This window comes from Cannabis sativa, chromosome 6 (assembly GCF_029168945.1).
Source record: "Cannabis sativa cultivar Pink pepper isolate KNU-18-1 chromosome 6, ASM2916894v1, whole genome shotgun sequence".
Classification (NCBI taxonomy): Eukaryota; Viridiplantae; Streptophyta; class Magnoliopsida; order Rosales; family Cannabaceae; genus Cannabis; species Cannabis sativa.
Window position 1 is genome coordinate 62,314,504 of NC_083606.1, and position 3,653 is coordinate 62,318,156.

Genomic DNA, 3,653 nt, shown 5'->3' on the forward strand with positions numbered 1-3,653 from the left:
CTAATAGGGGTGGAGAAATAGTTAATAGATATGCAGTTCAAAGATCATTAAATTGATTTTTGAATTATATCCAAACTTACCTCCCCAGAAATTTCGATTTGCATATTGATGATTAGTTACTAGTCGTTGCCTAAGTCTTTCTATGGTAATACAATTTCAGAATCATGTAATAGTTGTATACTTAATGTAAATCATTACTAGATTCATGGATGACCTAATCAAAATCTTAATAAAAGCTAGAACTGTTAACCATGGTTTGTTAGCTATTCTAAGTGATTAGGGGTGGACCATCCCATAGTCAATAAATAAGAAAGTGTTTGTTTAAACTAATACTACTTTTCTAAGAAAATGACTAAGTCTGAAAATAAAGTAGTGTAACGCCCTTACTTACGTAAAATAATATGCCATAAATAAATTGGCGTTTAAGATACTAATGTTGCCTTTATAAAAAAAAATAACAATTTTCAAAACATCGGTACCCAGTTGAAAATAAAGTATTACCACTTAGGGAAAAGTAATAGAAAATTTAAACGACAACACCCTCGATAAGTTTAATAAATTAAAAAAAAAATTCAGCGGAAGATGGCCAAGACCATACGCAGTTACATGATCACACGAGATACACCCCATGCTGCCCAGACTCAACTTGTCACCGAAAGCTTACAGACTTACTTATCTGCACAGAGGGGGTAAATAAGGGGTGAGCTGCAAAGCCCAGTAACAAAAAAAAAACAAAATACTATGTACCAGCATTCACACATCATAGCACAAACATATACATCAAACATACAACAAACTAATCATAAGTATAAATAGAGGCAGCCACACAAATACTGAAATACCACACACTCACACTCCAGCTTCCATACAAATCTGGAGTGTCTTACGTTCTTAACCAGAACGCAGTACCAATAACCAGTGCACCCTTACGTACACTGCCTCACTTACCACATCACCATACATGTGTGGTTTCTAACCACTTCCAAGTACCTGGAACATGATTAAACAGCGATATACAATTCATCGATAAAACACTATTTCACCGAAACTATCACATTCCACAGTTTAAATACAATTTATTCAAGCAGTCATATTAGGTACTCAAACCATATAAAAAGCAAGTATAAAGTATAATTATTTTTCCTTACCTCAACTCCGCTGTAATTAACTCCTATGATACCTTCTAGGCCCTATAACATTTAATGAAACCCTTAGTCCACCGATAAACTCAATATATTTATTACTCTTACTGTACAGCAAGTTTAGCCTAGAATTAGACCCATAAAATATTTGAATTAGAAGTCCTACTGTTCACAAAGTTTTTAGTTAATCAAAAGGTCTTTCTAACGGTATAAAGATCATCAAAATCGGAGTTATAACCTAGGAGTTATGCATGTTTTCTCAAAACAGTTTCTTTAAAATCCTGGATCATGCCGATTTCTGAATATAGCCCAAAAATAAAAGTTTTAAAAATAGTTACACCCCGATCTAGACAATACTTTCTTCATAAAAAATGTAGCTATTTTAATAAACTTTAAAACGAGATAAAGATCTTTTAAAATAGATCAAAAGTGAGAGAGATATTGAATTTTTACTGAAGACACTTTTCCTGAAACAAAACTTAAAACGAAATATCATAATTGAGTAAAAAGACTAACTTTTGACTGGTAAGAACTCCGAATTAGAGAAAGGTTTCTTCAAAGAAAATATGGATTATTGAATTATCTTTCTAACAGTATAAGAATTAGTGGAAAATAATAGATATCGAGAGAGATATCACACTTTTACTAAGGCAATGTCGGAAAGAAATTTAAAAAAAAAACTGTAATTTGACAGTTAATATAAAACATGAATTTTGGACAACAAAATTATCAGAATTAGGAAAACGTTCCCTCATAAAAACTTTAGATCATTAAATTATCTTTAAAATGGTACCTAGATCACTGAAAACGGACATACGAGCAAGGAGATATGACAGTTTAAATGAAATAATAATTTTTCTTTAAAGCAGAAATTGAGAGTTCCTTACCTTAACAGTGAAGGGTGAAAGAGTTTGCACTAATTTTTATTTTCAGATCCAATATATGATAGCAGCCTTTGTAGCCATACCCTAGTCAAACCTCAGTAGAAACTTTTACGTAAGATGCAGTACGATTTACAAAGAGACCAGACCACAATAACCTTCCTACTCTGATCACTTTCTCTCTCACTCCAATATCACATAAAGATAAAAATTTATGTATATTATATGACTACTATAACTATGATCTTATATATATATCTATCCTTAGTTGCATCTAATTGGCATCACCCAATTCGAATTTAAAAAAAAAATCTCATAACCTCCCTCATATATCTCGGCTAAACCAACTAAGTCACTATTCCTCATCAAAAGTAAAATATAAATACATATATATCATTTTAAATCTTTTATTTATCTATTATTTTCACTCCAACCGAAAAAGACTATATATCAAAGTCAACTATTCAATTAAAATCACAAAAATATCACCAAACAAACTTTTTTTTTGTTTTTCTTTTCAAATATAGCTTACTAATAGCTTAAATTTCAAATATCAATACAACTTCTACTAAAACAAGGTTCTCATATTTATAATCATAATAATAATATTTATACTTAAATTACATAGTTAATATATAGATTGCCATTATATATAAATTGAGTATTACATTCTACTTTCCTTAAAGGAAATTTCGTCCTTGAAATTAGACTTACCAAAAAGTTCGGGGTATTGCTCTTTCATGTCTCCCTCCATTTCCCACGTTGCCTCCCTTTCTGAACGATTGCTCCACAGAACTTTTACTAGAGGAATACTTTTAGACCTTAACTCCTTCGTTCCTCTCTCTATAATGCGAAATGGTCGCACTTCATAACTCAAGTCCTGCTTTAGCTCCATTCTTTCATAGTTCAGCACGTGTGATGGATCCGACACGTATTTCTGTAACATAGAAACATGAACACATTATGTGTCTCACCCAATACTGGTGGCAATGCCAGTCGATAAGCTACCTGTCCCACTCTGTCCAATATCTCAAAAGGACCTATAAATCTTGGACTTAGCTTTCCTCGCTTTCCAAAACGCATAACCCCTTTCATAGGTGACACTCGAAGGAACACTTTATCACCCACTGCAAATTCCACATTCCGTCGCTTTGCGTCGGCATAACTTTTCTGGCGGCTTTGTGCAGTAACCATTCTATTGCGAATCTTTTCTATCGCTTCAGTGGCCTCTCTTACTAGGTCTGGGCCTAAGTATCGCTTTTCGCCAACCTCATCCCAGTGTAGTGATGAACGACACTTCCTCCCATACAATATTTCATAGGGTGCCATCCCTATTGTAGATTGATAGCTATTGTTGTACGAGAACTCCATTAGTGGCAAATAGTTACTCCAATTACCTGAGAAATCCAACGCACAAGCTCGTAGCATGTCTTCTAGTATTTGAATAGTTCGTTCCGATTATCCATCAGTTTGAGGATGGAATGCTGTACTCAACCTCAGTTTTGTGCCCAAAGCACTTTGCACACTTTCCCAAAACTTAGAGGTAAAAACTGAACCTCTATCAAATACAATGGTCTTTGGGACTCCATGTAGCCTTACAATTTCTTTTACATACAATTCAGCATATTGC

At 33.5% G+C, this 3,653-nt stretch overlaps 1 long non-coding RNA gene across 1 annotated transcript; it reads right to left on the minus strand.

Moving 5' to 3' along the window:
* Positions 1-319: 319 nt before the first annotated feature.
* Positions 320-2,526, minus strand: LOC133039504 (uncharacterized). The gene is made up of 3 exons (XR_009688648.1): positions 2,030-2,526; positions 1,149-1,190; positions 320-676 (listed from the first exon to the last, which is right to left on the minus strand). It is a non-coding gene; the product is annotated as an uncharacterized LOC133039504 (long non-coding RNA).
* Positions 2,527-3,653: the final 1,127 nt, after the last annotated feature.